The sequence below is a fragment of the Mesocricetus auratus genome, unplaced genomic scaffold (assembly GCF_017639785.1).
Source record: "Mesocricetus auratus isolate SY011 unplaced genomic scaffold, BCM_Maur_2.0 Super-Scaffold_100676, whole genome shotgun sequence".
NCBI classification, from domain to species: domain Eukaryota; kingdom Metazoa; phylum Chordata; class Mammalia; order Rodentia; family Cricetidae; genus Mesocricetus; species Mesocricetus auratus.
Window position 1 is genome coordinate 53,217,082 of NW_024429266.1, and position 18,354 is coordinate 53,235,435.

Here is an 18,354-nt window from a genome sequence, read left to right on the forward strand (position 1 = left end):
GAAGGGCGGGGGCCGCCACGCGTAGAAAGTGGGAAGTTTGAGTGGGCCAGAAAACCCTCTTCTCCCTTCAGCTGCTGAAAATAACTCCAGAATCCGAGGACACATGATATGGCGTAGTTGATATGCCAGATATTCACCGCCACAGCACCCCGCCCCGCCCTGTGCAAAACTAAACCAAAAAAGAAAAAAAAGAAAACCCTCCAAGTCTGTTCCTAGTTCCAACGGGTGGCTTTTGCTTTGCCAACTTTCTGGAGCAGCCTGACAAGTCCCAGGACGCTTGCACTTCTGTTAGGGTGGGGAGGAAATAGGAGAGGGAAAGCAGGGAAATTGAGGTAATGTTTTGGGTGTCAAGTCGTTTGTTTATTTTTTAAAATATTTTTGATCTAATATTTGATGCATACAAAAAATAAATGTAGCAGTTACATTAAGTGTGAACATACCAGCATAATGAAAATCCTACTTTACCTTGTCATTAGTAAATTAATACATGCTAAAGCATTTGTTTCTGTGCCTCTGGGAGTCTGTTTCTTGCTTTGGCCTGATTTGTGTGTGTGTGTGTTCAGCTTGCCATTTTTGCTAGATACATTTTGGCTGACAATGTTTCGTTTCCCTTTTGAGTTTTGAAAAAATAATATATACCACATATATAGCCTTCGAGTATTTGCTTTATTAACATTTTTTCTCTGATTCGCTAAAGTTACTAAATGTACTATTAACAATTCACTTTACTAACCAGACAAATGGGATATCATTCCAGTCAGGTATGTATTCAGTTCCATAGCAGATGTGAATATGAAATCACTTTACATCCTCTGTCTATAGGAATCGAATTAAGTGTATTTTTCTGAATTTGAGGGTTACAAGCTTGCAATAACTATTGCCCGAATTTGGTGACATGTATTTTGCCTTTTACCATTATTAATAAACACTCACTTTTGAACTTAATGTTTATTCATAACTTTATTATTTTTTTCTTACTTTGCTTTTTTAAGACAGGCTCTCATATCTTATGTTAGACTCCAGTGAAGCAGAGTATGCCACTGAACTCCAGATCTTCCTGCCTCCACCTTCCAAGGGCTGGCTTACTTGCATGTGCCACAGTTGCCAGCTGGTATCTTTGTCCTTAAAAGCTTCCTCCTCCTCCTCCCATCATGTAAACACATGCCCTGCAAAGCTAGGCTTTGCCCTGGAACTCATAAACAAGGCACCCAGGAACACTGCTGCTTACCTCCGACAGAGCACCCATTTGCCCCTTGGAGGTGCGTTGTGGGGTTAGGGCATATAGAGGTGTTCGGCTTTAAATTTTTATTTTCAGCTTTTAAAATTGTATTTGCTCCTTGTAGATGGAGGTCAGAGAACAACTTTAGGAAGCCGGTTCTCTCCATCTTGGTGAGGCGGTGTCTCTTGTTCATGCCACCCCGGGCGTTCCAGGCTAGTTGGCTAGCGGGCTACTAGCAGCATTCCTGTGTCTGTCTCCGATCTCGCTGTGGGAATCCAGGGTTACAGATGTATGCCACTACACCCAGCTTCTTAAATGTGCTCTGCACTTCAAGCCCAGGTAGTGGATTTATGGCACAAGTGATTTTTACCCTCTGAGCTATCTCCCCAGCTGGGAAGTGTTCAGTTTCACAAAGCAGTTATGGAATATTTCCAAAGTGGTTGCACCAGTCTCTATGACTCTCACATTCTACATTCTTTCCTATTTCTGCTACTCTCAGACTTCTTACCTTTTTGATAGTCTACCAAAATTGAGTAAATATCACATGAGTTTAATATGTATTCTCTATTGGTAAGGTTGAACATTTATACATATACTGTTTTTTCATTCATAGCTCTTCAGCATTTAAAACTTACACATATAGGATTTATAACAATCTTTTGTCAACTGCATACATTACAAATATGTTTGCCCTGCTTGTACTGTGTGTTTTTTTATGTTTTATACTGGCATCCCACTTTGTGTTAAAACTGGTTTATATGAACATTTAACTATATAAAAATACATCCATGTGTGTCTATAGATTAGTGTAAGATCACCCATCACAAAAAGCAACAGTAGTTTTCATGAGCAACAAATGATTTTGTTTTCATTTGTCCATTTTGTTATGTGCAGTTTGAAATATGCATGCTAAAGGACTTTTACAAATGCTTTTTAAAATTTAAATTTATCTCAGGCTATTGCTGAAGAGATTAGTTGCTCTCCACATACTGATGGAAAGGCTCTATTGCTGAAGACAATACTTACATATCTCATTGCACACAGAGAAGTCAAACTGGTGCCTAACTAGAGCTTTCACTCCTACTGACTAGTGTTCATGGTACTGGAAGGGTCTCTGCACACTACCAGAGTAGAAAAGTAATGATAAACCCAGCTACAAAACTGCAATTTTATGATTGCCTGCCTGCATGATATGCTTGTGCAATAGTGATACAAGCATTGTGGGAGTAACCAACCACTCTGATTGGATTTAAGACCCACGCCATGAGATGGAACTCAGAGCTGACACTGCTCAGGTGACCAAGAGCCTGAGACTAGATAGATCATGGGTCTAGGGGAACACCAAATACTATTGTTCTGCTAAAGGAACATAGCAACAAAATGACTCATAATGACATTCTGCTATATCTACAGATCAGGACTCAGCTATCATCAGAAAAGCTTCCTCTTGCAGTAGAGGGGGAGTTAATACAGAGACCCACAACTGGACAATGTGAAGAGAGCGAGAGGTTTTGGAACACTCAGTCCTAGATGATGGGATGCCTTCATTAAACCCCTCCTCTTGGGGTTCAGGGAGCTAGGGGGGGAGAGGAGGCAGAAAAATTTTAAGAGCCAGAAATGACACCAAGAAAACGGCATCTTCCAGACACAAGAGGACTCCTCTCTCTCTCTATCTCTCTCTATCTCTCTCTCTGTCTCTCTCTCTGTCTCTCTGTCTCTGTCTCTGTCTCTCTCTCTCACACACACACACACACACACACACTTACGAACTCATAGAGACTGTGGCAGCATGCTCAGGGCCTGCAAAAATTCAATCCAAGTGGGGTCCCAGCACTGAGAGGAACACATAGGTATTAGGTCCCAATCCTAACTAAGAAGTTATCTCCAACTGACATCTACTTGCAAAGAAAAAGTAATTTTCTCCTATAGAGTCTCACAGAGTGTATAAACCATACTTACGGATATGTCTCATGCCCAGTAGTGGATGGCCACCATGATTACAATCATTGTATGAAAAATATTTTCAATAAAAATAAAATAAAAGATTTATTTTATGTTTTGTTTATAGGTGTTTTGCTTACATATATGTCTGTGTACCACACGTGTGCCATGCGCGCAGAGGTCAGAAGAGGGTTTTGGATCCCTGTAGAACCGGAGTTACAGATGATTGTGAGCTTCCGTGTGGGAATGGAGCCTGGGGTCTCTGGTAGAGCAGCCAGGGTTCTTAATCACGGAGCCATTTGTCTAGCCCCTATGTTTTCAATTTTTAAAGCTGACTTTGAAAAGAATCAGACTTACGAAAAGCTTCGGCTAATATGGCATTTATGGGTACCCTGTATATGTCCTTCACATGGTCACAATTTGTATGCTTGGAACTTTATACAAGAACTTTTTTGATGAACAATTAGAGAATGAATTATATTATGTACATATGAAGGCAAAATCATTCTTTCATGTATTCACAGGATAATGTTCAAATATAGATAGTTTAACATTGAAATAATACTGTATCTATTGTTCAGTCTTTATTTAAAATTTCCAGTTGAAGCTCAAGGCAGGATGATCTCATTCCTAGCTCAGACTGGCCTGAAACTCTGAGCACTGGCATTCCAGTTCTGAGCCTCCACATTGGCTCTCTTCTTACTTTCTTTATAGTGCCTTTTGATGAGTAAAAGTCATCAAGTTTAATGCACTTAAGTTTGCCAATCTCTTCTGTAGCTAGCAACTTTGATGTCCAAAAAGCCTGAGTACTCTAACGCTAGGAAGGCTTTTCTCTTAGTAATTTTGGAAAACTTTTAGTTTTCTTTTTCATATTTAATTGTGGATCCACGTTGGAATTAGTTTCTGTTTGCCATGAAATAAGAATCTACTTCTTGGTTTGACAAATGGCCAACGAGTTGTCTGAATAGTATTAATTGACTAGTATCCTTTCTCAAATGATTGTCATTGTTATATCCGGGTTGTATCAATGCTTCAAAATGCACAGGTATGTTCCAGCACTCATTATTCTCCTTTAAATCATCTCTCTTGATGCCAGTACCATCGTGCCTTATTATTATAGCATTATTATAGGCTTTGCCAGCCGGTGGAACATGCTCCACCACTGTAGCATTCTCTAAGAGTCTTAATTATCCTTAATTGTTCTTCAGTAAAGATTTTAGAACTAGCTTCTCTTTTCCCAATGTCTTCATATGGTGATGTTTGGAAACACATCATCTTTATAGAATGATGAGTGTAGAAGAATGAGTAGCTGAACATGATGGCTCACTCCTATAATCTTGGCACTCATGAGGGCAAAGTGGGGGATCAAGAATTCGAGGCCAGTCTGTGGAAGAGGAGGAGGAGAAAGAGGAAGAACTTGATAGGACAAATCTCTTGTATCTTTCTGAGTAGTCATCTTCAGATTGGTTCATCAGTTTGCCTCAAGTCCATCAATAGTTAAATATAGGTCAGTCATGCTCTGTCAAATTGATAGATTCATTCTGGCCTTTTAGTTTCATAAACCTGAAGTCCATTTTGTTTTAGGTTATATTTGCAAAGGAATCTAAACCTTCATATATTTTGAGATTTTTAGATTCAAACGCATTAATTCACCAAAGTCCATTCACCATCTCCTGCCATGCTCCATACCCAAGCAGGAGAAATGACTTTTTCACTCTGCCGCATGCCCGACTGCATGCATGACTTATAAATGACTTCATAAAGCAGAAGCTCTCCTCCCAGGGCAGTCAAGTTCTTCATTGAAGAGCTCTCTTTACCCAGGCATCATCAAGAAATTTTACATGCATTGTCATGCTTCATTTTCAGTATAATGCTATAAAGTAGAATTTTTATCCCCATAGTACCAATGAAGAAACAGGTTAAGATATTCATACAGCTTTCCTATAGTCATTCAGGTAGTGGTGTCACAAGATTTTAATTCCAGGTTTGTGTTCTCAATTCTTTAGACCACAATGGTGTGCAGGTTAGATTTTGTTCCCTTAGCACAAACTAGAATCACTAGGGAAAAGGGAGCCTCAACTGAGGGACTGCCTACATCAGATTGGCTTGTAGGCTCTCTGGGGAGGCTTTGTCTTGATTAATGATTGATGTAAGAGGGCCCAGCCCACTGTGGGTGGTCCAAGAAAGGTAACTAAGCCAGTGCAACATCCCTCCATGGACTGTGCTTCTGTCTCCTCTCTCCAGGTCCCTGCTTCAGTTCTCTCCTGACTTCCCTCAATGAAGGACTGTGCATGGAAGTATAAACCGAACACTGTCCTCCCCCAGGTTAGTTTAGTCATGATTTTATCACAGCAACAGGGGGCAAACTAGGACAACCACCTGCAAGTTCTCTCTGTTGGTTCCACAAGCACAGTGTCAATCAAGGGACATGGTTCTAACCACCATTTTTTGTGTTCCTAGCAATCCCAAACCCTTTGAAACCTTGGAAACACGCAGACCCAACCTCAGAAACACTCATGCTGACGTGTTCCCCAGCTCCACCCAACTTCTCTTGGGTTTCCCACTGAAGCTTTTAGCCTGCGCCCCGGGTACTCATATTCTTAGTGTTATCTCAGAGGCAGGGGTGGGGTGATTTATTCATAATTCGATGTTTGGTAAGCTGCAACTCATTTCTGCATGTGAACTAGGCAAAGCAGGATTAATATTTAATATGCAATCCTCTTTTCAGGACCACTCCAATCTTAGATTCCATCTCTACTCCTTTAAATTATCTTTAATAGGATTCTCTGGTTGGAATTTCCTCACAGATCTCATCAGAGAAGCCTGATTCAGCTAAGCTTGTATTTTTGTTTTTTGTTTTTTTGTCCACAAGAGATTTTTACTGAAATGGCTTATGGCGGTCATTTAGTTGTCAGGTTGTGGAGCACATTACTTGTAACAAACCACACAGAAATCATAGATAGCATTACTAATGCTGTCTTATTGTGCAGTATGCTTTATGGCAAGGAGGGACAGGAAACTACTGAGGAATGACTCAATCAGACAAGAGTTATGAAGTGCATGCATCCTGTGCACCCACCCTTAGAGTTTGCCTGAAGCTGAATCTCAGAACAGGAAATGCTACACTAATCTGAGTTGACCTGTGTGTTACTCTCATGTGCTGCTGAGACATGCACAGAAATAACAATGCCTAGCATTCTTTCATGTCAGGGACCTTCAGTCTCATATCTATTAGCTTATAGCTACTCCTTACTCTTTCACTATGCAAGTCTGGAAAGCCTATATAAAGTTACAACAAGACAGGCAGGAAAGCGTGATTGATAACATTGGACTTGTCTGAATTTTTCCCACTTGTATCATCACAATGAATCAGACCAGGAGTTGGCAGTCTCTATGGGTTATAGTCTTTAAGATCTTTTCATGATGCATAGATTTCAGATTCTATAAGTTGAATTATATACTCATTCAGTAGATTCATGACATTTACCATGAACCAGACCTAGGAACATAATAATGAAAAAGCAAGTCATAATAGTCTCTACCCTCATCAACCTTGGAGCAGAGGAGAGGGGTTACGACTACACAGCAAGGGGGATGCTAGGATGCACAGAATGTCGTGGAATATGTAGTATGGTACATATGATGGACATGGGAGATGATGGAAAGTGTTCAGAGAAAATGACATCTAAAGACTGGATGTAGATCAAACAATTAAAATAGAAAAGAAGGACGATGACGAAGACAACAAGGAGGATAGGGCTGCTGTCGCCACCACAACAAAGAGGAGAAGTCCGAAGTGGCAGTATGGCACAACTAAGGAACTGATGGAAGTGAGTTTCAGTCTGTTTAGTTCGGGTTATGTTTCACTAACAAATGACTGGAAATGCCAGTGACATATAACAGTGAACATCTATTTCCCATTCGCACCACAGATGAAGAAAAGAGTGTGGGGATTGTTAAATTATTGAGGAATAAATCTGAGGTTGGGAATCTAGGCAGGAAGCCAAGGCAGAAGATGGATTGAACTAAAGCAGTGGGAGTCAGAACCCAGAGAAGTGGACAGAATGAGAGCTACATAGAGAACAGAATCTCTGTCTATACTCATGTTTATGAAAACCACGAAGCATAACATGGTGATAAAAACTCTCTTTTTGTTGTTTTTGGGAAAGAATCTCTATGTATAACTGGCTGTCCTGGAACTCATTATATAAACCAAGCTGGCCTCGAACTCAGAGCCCTACTAGGCTCTGCCTATTGAGTGCTAGAATTGAAAGTGTGCACCACTATACCCGGCTTGATAAAAACTCTTACACTGATGAGCTTAATACTTACAATAGCATAACTGACACTTAAATATAAAACCACAATTGTCCTCATACTTATCTCAGTGGACTCACTGGTTAATATTATTCTTTGCTGACTCGACTTTACTCTCACAGGTCTGAGGAGTTAATTCCCCAGCATCCTCCAGGTCACAGGTCTATTCATGTACCTCTTGACAATGAAACGTCTGACATGACAAATCAGGAAATGCCCAGTTAAGTTTAGGTCTATTTTACAGCTCCACATCTAGCCAACATCATAAATTTTGCAAAATGTCATTTGATGGTTAAGAAAAATGGATTGGTAATGAGCTATAAAACCTACTTTTGTGAAAGAGAGGCCACGTACAGAATTTACTAGATTTTACACAGCAAGGTCATTGAACCCAAAAGCCATGGCCACCACGGCCATCTGCACACTTAGAACCCTACTAATAAAATGCATTGATTTCCCATAGATAAAGACTCTGCATTGGATTTTTCCTTTCAATATTAAGCACGTGGCTTGAGCACTAAATCCTTTAAAAATTAAAGGAAATATTATATTTAAAAACAAGAGGATCTTAGATTTCTATGGCGGCTCTAAATTCCTCAGCAATGAGTAGAGAACTAATTTGTATTCTCTGTAAAGTGTTCAGGATGCTCAACCCACGGCCCTGCACATCCTAGGCAAGTACTCTATCCCAGGGCCATATGGCCAGCACTCAAATATTCTTTTATATGGGAACAACTTTTTCATCTAGCCTTCCTTGTCCAATGAGCATCGTGGTTGTTTGTCCAGCATGAGGGGTGCTAACCAATGACTTTCTCTATTTTCTCTACTGTCTTCTGGCTGACTTTTCAACTGCTATTCCATACCGGGGGCTGAGGTAACCATGTCAGTGATAGTCTGATCTGCTTGATGGAAATAAAACAAAACAACAACAATAGCAAAACAAAAACAAAAACCCAGCACTACACAGAAGGCTACTCATGGCAAGAGATGAAGGGAAGAGTGTGTTTTATACCCATGAGTCTGAGGAGCTGTTTACCAGAGTAGCATGAAGGTAACTGAAGGTTTTTATTTTCTTCAATTTCATGAACTCAAGAATTTTAAAAGCACATCTACTTATTATTCTTTCTGAAGTGTTAGTTACCCTGAAACCTCCAGGATCTCTTCAACATAGAGTCCCAAAAGTCTTTAATAATTTCCTTGTTTCACCCTAAACACACACACACACACACACACACACACACACACACACACGCACACACACACATGCACCCATGCACGCACACACAAATGCACACACACACACACACACACACACACACACACACAAACGCACGCACATGCATGCAGGTGCCTGTGCATGCTCATGGGCACATATGCACAGACTAGCTGACCTGCAAGCTACTTTTCCTGTTTCTGCCTCTCACTCTAGGAACACTGGGATTACAGCTTTTTATGTGAATTCCCAGGATCAAATGCACATTGTCAGGCCTGTGTGGTAAGCCAAGTGCTTTTATTCCCAGAAGTCAGCTCTCTCATCCATCTTGCTCAGACAGGGAATCGGCCATTTCTACCTGAAAATTTTCTGAAGATAGGGTTTACATGGCATGATAAATGTTAATTGTTATTAAGTTTGTTATCAATTCTAATCCTTTTTAGTGGACAGAGCTAAGATTCCCCCCCTTCCTTTCCTCTCCTATCTAAAAACTCTGAGTTCATTCAACTCAAATATAGAAATGCAAGGTTTTTATTTTAATTTTTATGTCATTTATGTTACATTGATAGTGCTAGTTTCTAAGACCATCAATATACTTCTTTTCTCTAAATAGAAAAAACAGAACAACAATGCCACAATTATGAATACCTATGCTACCGAAAACAGGTTAAATGCAGCTGTTTCTGTTTCTCTAATTCCAGCTATATCTTAGTAGGATGTTTAGTCAAATTAGTACATTTTAAAACCAGGCAATGTATAAACTCCTTTGTGTAAGATTGAGTCATAAGTTAATACACATATATGAGCTCATTTGTTTCCCATAGTTTTTGATACTTTAGGATTACTCTTTTCCATCTTGCTTTAACAAGATTTGAAATGAAATCTGAAAACAATGTATATTCTGAAAAGCCTACTTTTTATTCTTATTCCTTTTACTTGCTTTCCCTTTCCATAGATTACCAACAACCTTTTTAATACAATTAAATCTTTTTGTCTGATTTGAGTTTTATATGAGAATATTTACATATATACATAAGTATGCATACACCCATCTTACATATAAACAGGAGCATCCTCCTCACATTTCCCTCCACCCTTTTTCATTTAGCAGCATGTTCTGGCTATCACAGCAGGCTATAGAATTGTTTTTCTGTTCCTCTCCTGCATCCCACTGGATGTCTGCACCACAGCTCCAGTCTTTTTTCCAGAAATAGCTACTGCAGAAGTGCAGTGTGAAGACCTCCAGGAAGCTTTTACAGCATGAGCACATTCTACTAAATCCATTGTCCAACGTTCACATCATTCTGTGTAACACTAAGAAACATGATCATCCGGCAGACAATTGGGTTGACACTGGCTGTAAGACAAATCCCAAACCCAGATACCGAAAACGTTTTTTCTGAAGTTAACATTTTAAAATTTAAGGCATTAGAATCTCTTCTAAAACCTGTAAGAACCCAAGAGAAAGATACAACCATGAAAGATGGCGCTTTTTCTTATTTTGGACCTTCCTCCAGCTCCTGGCACATACTTGGCACTTAACAAACATTTGTTAAATAAAGTCTGAAGTTTGAAGTTTAGCAAGCTTGCCTCAGATTAGACAGTCACTACTGGCAGAGCCTGGATTTGAAGCAGGAAGCCGTGACTCATCACTGCTGCCCTCCTCACCACACATGCAGAAGCATCCGCTTTAAACACCCTCAACAAGCCCATTGCTGTCCTCAGGACAACTTAGGTAAAGCCTCACACAGGTCTCTTCCCCAACCCCCTCACTCCACAGAGAAGCTAGCCTCATGACCCCTGCCATACACCACCATACAAACACCATTTCAGCTTAGCCCCACACAGATCTTCCTATGTTGTGACAACCCCTGCCCCTGCATCTGCCCTGACCCAACACACCAATGAAAGACAGGCCCTTCCTTCTTCTATAGCTGATTCCTCCACAAGGATTTGGAATTCAGTCCCTCCTACTTTTCCAGAACCCTTGCATTAGTATTGACCAGCTTCTGCTCTATATTCTCAAACTGCTCCTCTTTATCAGATAGGATTAAGCTTGGCCTCATATAAGAAGAACCCTAACGCAGTGTGGTCTTTTCTCTCTTGTACAATTATTTAAATTTTAACTGTCATTGTATTAAAAATAAAAGGTACAAACAACCCTCCTTAGACCTTGCCTCAGCTGCCTTGTCCCTAGGCACTTTTAAAAGTTCAGAAGTGTTTTTTTTTTAACAAGGCTTTGAAAAGATTCTTCACTTACACAATTGAATAGTATTGGAACTATTCAAGGCAATGGGGACTGGTAGGGCTGGAGAGTTGGCTCAGCAGGTAAGAGCACTTGCTGCTCTTCCAGAGTATCCGAGTTTGGATCCCAGCACACAAGGTGGATGGCCCACAACTACCTGTAACTCCAGCTTTGGGGTAGAGGTTGGGCAGGAATCAACATCCTTTCTGGACTCTGCAGGCCTTTTCGTAAAGATGACATCCACTCACATAGACACTTAGATAAGTACATTTTAAAACTCTTAAAAAGGACTACAAATGAGATTGAGAGGGTATATGCTGAGAAAAGAGGGAACAGGGTGGGGGGCTCTGTACTCTAGCATTAGAGACAGACAAGAAGAATTGACAAAGAAAGGTCTTGGAGAGATCCAGAATAACAGGAACTTACCTAAACATAACAAAACTATATGCAGCAAACCAACAGCCAACATCAAACTAAATGGACAGAAACTCAACACAATTCCTCTAAAATCAGGAACATGACAAGACTGTCCACTCTCTCTATACCTCTTCTATATTATTCTTTGAAGTTCTAGCTAGAGCAATACGACAACAAAAGGAGATCAAGGGGATACAAATAGAAAGGAAGAGGTCAAACTTTCACTATTTGCAGATGATATGATAGTTTACATAAGTGACCCAAAAAACTCTACCAGGGAACTCCTACAGCTGATAAATACCTTCAGCAGAGTGGCAGGATACAAGATCAACTCAAGAAAATCAGTAGCCCTACTATATACAGACGACAAAAGGGCTGAGAAAGAAATCAGAGAAACATCACCCTTTACAATTGCCACAAGCAACATAAAATACCTTGGTGTAATGCTAACCAAACAAGTGAAAGACCTGCATTGCAAGAACTTTGAGTCTTTAAAGAAATAAATTAAAGAAGACATCAGAAAATGGAAAGATCTCCCATGCTCTTGGATAGGTAGGATCAACATAGTAAAAATGGCAATCTTGCCGAAAACAATATACAGATTTAATGCAATCCCCATTAAAATACCAGCACAATTCTTCACAGACCTTGAACTAACAATTCACAACTTTATATGGAAAAACAAAATACCCAGGATAGCCAAAACAACCCTGTTCAACAAGGCAATGTCCGGAGGCATCACCATCCCTGACTTCAAGCTCTATTACAGAGCTATAGTCCTGAAAACAGGTTGGTATTGGCACAAAAATAGACAGGTAGAACAATGGAATTGAATTGAACACCCCGATATTAACCCATACATGTATAAACACCTGATCTTTGACAAAGAAGCTAAAATTATGGAAAAAAGAAAGCATCTTCAACGAATGGTGCTGGCATACCTGGAGGCTGACATGTAGAAGACTGCAGATAGATTCATGTCTATCATCATACACAAAACTTAAGTCCAAATGGATTAAAGACCTCAACATAAATCCAGCCATGCTGAACCTGTTAGAAGAGAAAGTGGAAGGTACTATTGAACGAATTGGTACAGGAGACCACTTCCTGAACATAACTCCAGCAGCACAAACTCTGAGATCGACAATTAATAAATGGGACCTCTTGAAACCGAGAAGCTTCTGTAAGGCAAAGGACACAGTCAGCAAGACAAAAAGGCAACCCACAGAATGGAAAAAGATATTCACTAACCCCACATCTGCAGAGGACTGATCTTCAAAATTTACAAAGAACTCAAGAAGCAAACCTCCAAAACACCAAAGGATCCCATTAAAAAGTGGGCTACAGAACTAAATAGATAATTCTCAACAGAGGAGTCTAAAATGGCTGAGAGACACTTAAGAAAGTGCTCAACATCCCTAGCCATCTGGGAAATGCAAATCAAAACAACTCTGTCAGAATAGCTAAAATCAAAAACACCAATGACAGTTTATGCTGGAGAGGATGTGGAGAAAGGGGAACACTCCTCCACTGCTGGTGGGAGTGCAAACTCATACAGCCACTTTGGAAATCAGTATGGAGATTCCTCAGGAAAATAGGACTCAGTCTACCACAAGACCCAGAAATCCCACTCTTAGGCATATACCCAAAAGATGCACATTCATACAACAAGGACGTCTGTTCCACTATGTTCATAGCAGCATTATTTGTAATAGCCAGAACTTGGAAGCAATCTAGATGCCCCTCAACTGAAGAGTGAATAGAGAAAATGTGGTACATTTACACAATGGAGTACTATTCAGCAAAAAACAAAAACAAAACACACACACACACACACACACACACACAAAACAATGAATCCTGAAATTTGCAGGCAAATGGGCGACATTAGAAGAAACCATCCTGAGTGGGGTAACCCAGTCACAAAAAGACAAACATGGTATGTACTCACTCATATATGGATTTTAGTCATGGATCAGGGCAGTCCCAGCCTACAATCCCACTGCCAGAGAGTCTGGGAAACAGAACCTTCATCCAGTGACTGATGGAAGCAGAGGCAGACACCCACAGCTAAACACTGAACTGAACTCCTGGAATCCAGTAACAGAGAGGTAGGACTGATGAGCAAAGGGGTCAAGACTGGTCTGGTTTAACCCACAGAAACAGCTGACCTGAACAAGGGGGAGCTCTTGGACCCCAGACTGATGGCTGGGAGGCCAGCATGGAACTGATCCCGACCCCCTGAATGTGGGTGTCAGCAAGGAGGCCTAGGCAATCTATGGGGCCTTGGGTAGTATTTATCCCTGGCGTACAAATGAACTTTGGGTGCCCATCCCACAATGAGAGGTGCTCTCTCAACCTGGACTCTTGGGGGAGGACCTAGGCCCTGCCCTGAATGAAATGACAGACTCTGGACACTCCCATGGAGGGTCTCACCCTCACTGGGGATTGGAGTGGGGATTGGAGTGGGGATTGGGTGGGGGACTGAGGAGGGGGGCGGGGAAGGAGAGGAGGGAGAGGGAGCTGGGATTGACATGTGAAGCAACCTTGTTTCCAATTTAAAGAGAGAGAGAGAGAGAGAGAGAGAGAGAGAGAGAGAGAGAGAGAGAGAGAGAGAGAGAGAGAGAGAGAGAGAGAGAGAATTGACAAAGGGTTTGAGAACAGGTTTCATGGAACATGAAAAACCCAGAGATTGTTTTTCTCAACGAACCAAGAGAAGAAAACACTGGTAGGAAGACCATCCCAGACAACAGCAGAGTGAAAAACAAGCAGGCAGAAATCTGAAACGTGAAAGCTGCCAGACTGGGACCTTAAGAGTCTCAGGGGAAACAGACCAAGGAGAAAACAGGAGGTCAAAGGGGAAGTTAGCAATTAGGGACAACTCAGGAAGCGTTGTTAGGGAGGGGGCAGAGATGCTGACTGGGGCTGCAGAGACATAGGCAAGCAAGGTGGCTTTCTTCTCTTTTAAGGTAAGAGCTTTTAAGGCATTGTTTACCAGCAGAAGTAAGTCACAATCATGATCAAGACGCACAGTCCTAAAGATGCACACATATCATGGTGTCTGCATCAGTATCTCAGACACGGGCAGCAGCACTGGCCTTCAAAATGACAAGGATTTGATCTATAGAGCTGAGTAGCTCCTAATATGGGTGCACAAAAAGGGATCGTAACATGAAAAATAAAAGACCCAGAGACTGATACTGGAGTTCAAGCTTGAAGCTGGATATCAGAGAAGTTTGGGTGACCTTTGCTTTTGTTTTTCGTTTTATGGTCCAAAAACAGTAGGCAAGGGTGGAACTATAAACTGGGATTGGGTGGTATAACCAAAAAGTTTGAAAATACAGATGTGAATTAATTTTCTTTTAAGCACAGAAACAAGAGCACTCGAAGACATCTGCTAAGATTGTCAAGTGTGCTAGGCTCTCACTTGAGATTTGTTGGGTAAGAGTTGGCAACTGTGGCGATCTTAGGGCAGAGTGGTCAGACCAGCCAGGGCTGGAGCCTCTCCTGCCTGGGAGTAAGTGCAGCCCGAAGCTCAGAAAGAGAACAACTAGAATCCAGTGTTTGCAAAGGAGTAGTAACAAACATTTCCCTGGACTTCCAGCTGAGTAAATAGGGCGATGAGGACATGGATCGTAGATTTTAATTAGGAACAAGGTGTAGTCTGTGGACATTCTTTATTTTCGTTCTAAAAGAATGTTTTAATAATTTAGTTTATTTTAAATTTGTGTGTGTGCATGTGTGCGTGTGTGTGTGTGTGTGTGTGTGTGTGCGTGTGCATATATGCACATGTGAGTCCCTGTGCCTAAGGAGACTAGAGTGGTCAGACACAGGCTGTTGCGAGCTCTTTACGTGTATTCTGGGAACCTAACTCAAGTCCTCTGTATCAGTAGTACACACTCTCAGTGGCTAAGTCCCCTCTCCTATCCTTAATTAATCATTTTATTTTAAATTTCTCTCTCTCTCTCTCTCTCTCTCTCTCTCTCTCTCTCTCTCTCTCTCTCTCTCTCTCTCTCTGTGTGTGTGTGTGTGTGTGTGTGTGTGTGGTGGGGAGTGTCTGTATGTGTATATGCTGTGTGTGTGGTGGGGTGTCTGTATGTGAGTATGCTGTGTGTGTGAGGTACCCTTGGTGGCTAGAAGAGGGCACTGGATCCCCTGGAACTGGAGTTACAGGCAGTTAGCTGTGAACGTCTCAGAGTGGGGACTTGGAACTGAACTCCACCTGTGGAAGAACAGCGTGTGTTCCTAACTGCTGAGCCATCGCTCCAGCCCCCAACAGACGTTCTTCATAAAGTCAGGAAGTAAAGGAACGGGAGTTGAAGGGGTACCTGAGGGTGGGGGCCGCGGTCAGAGTGGGATTAGGCAGTCAGGTTAGACTTCAGGGATGTGCAGTGGTAGCAAGACAAAGCCAAGAATTTGAGCACAGCCTTGGCAGTGTGAAGTGTTAGATCGCCATGGGAGGTGGTAGTGTGAAGTGTTAGATCTCCATGGGAGGTGGTAGTGTGAAGTGTTAGATCGCCATTGGAGCTGAGGCTCTGGGAGGTCCAGATGTCAGGTGGAATATCTTCAAGACTATGGAAGGAAGAAAGGGGGAGGAAGAACGTGAGGAAGGGTGAGGTAAGAAAAGGAAAGCCTGTGTCAGCGGGCCTGAGGACCATGTGCAGCATTCCTTAGGGCAAGCATGAGTCTTAGACTCCTCAATTGCTGAGGGCAGAGTACTTTCAAAAGGGAGGAGATGGCTACAAAGCACAAAAGAAGGGAGACCCAAGAGGTTTCCACCAGGCCAGTCCTTGGCACGGCAGTTTCATCATGAACTCTGAGCGTGTTGTGCTCTTAAGCCAGGAGCTCTCAAAGTCTGAGCATTTTCCCCCTGGAGAAATCAAGTGTCCACAAGCAGCAGAAGAGTAGTTCTTAGCCTCTAACAGTCTCCATGTGCGTGGAAAACCCTTTTCCTGCCAAGAGTACCCGCAGAGCACATCAGAGGCTTAGCTAAGGGTTATGACCACCCCCAAGTCAAAAGCCACTTAAAAAAGTGAGACGGTGGGACCCAACAAGATGGCTCAATGGGTAAAGTGACAAAGGACCTAAGTTCCACATGTGGAACCCACACGGTTGGCACGCACACACACACCTGTACTTCTACCCCCACAAATAAATTATTTAAAAGATTATATTCTCGATAAAGAAGACATAAGAGCCAACTAATAATCACTTAATTCCACAATGCTAATAATAACAATGATGATAAAATAGTAATAATAATGGCCTACCTTCATTGGGTACTTCCTAATCATTACAATTCGTGACATCCTGAGGAACCTGCGACTATTCAGTTTAAGTAAGACCATGAGAAAGTGGATGTTTTTGAACTTTGCTAGTGGAGTCTGTATTAACTGCTTAAAAGTATAAGATATAGGTTGTGAATACAGTGCTCAATAGGAGGACGCTTTGCCTAGCATGTGAGAAAGGGTTTTGGCTTGATTCTGAGCATCATTAAAATATGTTGTGTGAAGGACGGAGGACAATTTGTGGGAGTCAGCTCTTTCCTTCTACCAAGTGGGTTCCAAGGATTAAACTCAGGTCAGCAGGCGTGGTGTAGTGCCTTTACATGATGAGCCATCTTGCCAGCCTTGGAGATGATTATTGCCACAAATAGAGGTATTGAAGGACTTCTATTACATTATTTGAAAGTAATGTTATTCTGAAACAGCTTAAATATTCCACAATAGGGGATTAAAGTGATCTTTATAGATCCACATAGAGGAATACAATGTAAGCCAGGGCAATTGGTCATCATGTTAAGTGAAAATAAGTCATATCAGGAAGACAAGTATTGCATGCTTTCTCTCTTATTGTACCCTAGATTTAAGAAAGAAAAATGGCAAGGAAGTAGAAAGGGGTCTATTTGAGAAGAGATAAGACACCAGTAGAAGGTGGAACAAGAGAGGGTAACGGGAGGTGAATGTATATACATATATATGTGCGTGTGTATATATGAAACTGTCATAGCAAAACTACTCATTTTATTGATGAATTTTGTTCTTTGACAATTTCACACACACAAGTATGTAATGCATTCTGACTATTCTTCCACTCCCTCTTACAAAAAAAATTATGTATTTGACTTTTTTAAACAAGTCTCATGCAGCCCAGGCTGGTCTTGAACCCCTGATCTTCCTTATTCTACCTTATAATTGTTGGGATGCACCACTGTGCCTGACTTGAAACTCATTATTTTAAATTTTTTATTTCATTTTATGTGTTTGAGTGCTTGCCTGCATGCACATACATGTACCACATGCATCCTTGGTGCCTGCAGAGGTCAGAAGAGGACATGAGATCCCTTAGAACTGGAGTTACAGATGGTTGTGAGCCACTATGTGGGAGCTGTGAACTGAGCTCAGGTACTTTGCAAAAGAAGAAAGTGCTCTTAATCACTGAGCCATTTCTCCAGCCCCCAAGCAATTGTTTTTTGAGACAGGGTCTCATATCCTTGGTTAGTCTCAAACTTTCTATATAATTAAGGGGGACCTTGAGCAACTCCTGCTTCTTCTGGCTCTACCCACTTCATGATGGTTTTATAGGACTGTACCACCAAACCAAGTTTGATGTGATGCTAACGACACACCCAGGGCTTTGTGCATATGAGGCAAGATTGTGCCAACTGAGATACATCCTCATCCTTTCAGGCAATTGCTAACAGTAGTTACATAAGAATAGATGGAGATGGGAAGGATAGAACGCGAAGTTTAAAAATAAATGCATATTTATAGTCTACTGGTTTTCTATAAAGGTGCCAAAACAGTTCAGTGGAATAAATAATGATCTTGTAAAAAACACAAAGTACTGGGGTAACTGGGTACTCATCCAACAAAGAATGACACAATCCCTAATGTACAAATCAATTCAAAATGGATCGAAAACTGTAAGGTAAGAGCTTAAGATTAGAGCACTCCAAGAAAAGATGAGATTAACCTTCACTGTCTTGGCTTAGGCAAAACC